The 1,261-nt window shown below is 36.0% G+C and overlaps 1 pseudogene; it reads left to right on the top strand.

Annotated features, from left to right (window-relative positions):
* Positions 1 to 1,179: 1,179 nt before the first annotated feature.
* The window catches only part of LOC118327263, a 2,375-nt pseudogene continuing 2,293 nt past the window's right edge, over positions 1,180 to 1,261 (top strand).

Raw genomic sequence — 1,261 nt, 5'->3', positions numbered from 1 at the left:
AGTCCTCCAGTGTCACAGGACGTCTTTTTTTGGGCACTGGGACCAGGCAGGATGTTTTCCAGAGCACTGGCACTCATTCCCCCAGTTTGAATGCAAACTTTGTGTCAACTGGAGTAAACTGTGAAACTGTAATTATGACCCGATGATGGCGCTGGATGAAAAGTAAGCTGTGATCACTTTAGTGACCACTAATATAATAATAATACATCCTGAGGGGAACATGAATGTCTGTACCAAATTTAATATCAATACACAGACTATAGTTCACTGAAGCATTTCACTGAAAACCACAAGTTACACCTCATAGTGGCACTAGAGGAAAGATCAGGGTATGAATGTTCATTGGTATGTTTCCATTAGTGTACAATCACATAAATTACCTTAGAATGAGACATTTATATCTATGCAGTGGGTCTTCTTTTACACCACCATGTTGAGCAAACACAACACTTTCATGTTTATTGCAAGTTTGGCAGCCACCGTAGTTTTTCTTGCACGCTGTAAGGCTAAGCTGTATTCAAATGGTTGCAATTTTACCACAAGTTGCCACTAAATCCTTCACACTGGTCCTTTAATATCAATCTAATATATATATATATATATATATATTAGATAATATATTATATATATAATAATATAATCAATATTATAGTTTACACTGACTGGCTTGGACCAGGATAGAAAAAAGTCAGATTGCTTTTGTCTATTACTACAGAGAGATGAACATGATGAAAAGTAAATTATATGTTTTGTTGGACAATAGTATGTGGACTACTGTTATTTACATTCTCAGTTATATTCTTTTTCTTCTTTTCTTTTATTTGTATGTCACTGAAAAAAAATTTGCATCTTAATATGGTGTGAAATAAGGAAAAATGTGTTAATGCAGTGGGTTAAATATAAAACTTGTTAATAGACCTGATAGATTAGATTGGCAGCAAAAACTCCCCCTTCAGGACAAGAATACAATATAAGCCAGACTTGGAAATACACTGACCAGACTTTGCTGTCAAAGTAAGGTAAGAGTCCTTTCTTCTCTGGATTCAGTGGCTTGCATTGAGTATTGTTTTCATATTCTTCAGGGTCAATGCCAATTTGTACCATAACAGTAAATTTGAAGTTTACATTTTTGTGTCCATGCCATTTCTCATTCTCTCGTTGTTCAACCCTTTCATACAGATGGCAAGGCTGTGGCAGCTCATGCTCTTGTGTTGGGCATGGAGTCCTGTGATGTTTGAATGTTTCAGCCTGAACGCTAGGT

Source organism: Morone saxatilis, unplaced genomic scaffold (assembly GCF_004916995.1).
Source record: "Morone saxatilis isolate NCDOM2014 unplaced genomic scaffold, NCSU_SB_2.0 Contig17, whole genome shotgun sequence".
NCBI lineage: Eukaryota > Metazoa > Chordata > Actinopteri > Moronidae > Morone > Morone saxatilis.
Note: the sequence above shows the minus strand (reverse complement) of the source record. Positions and strands in the feature narration are given on the sequence as shown.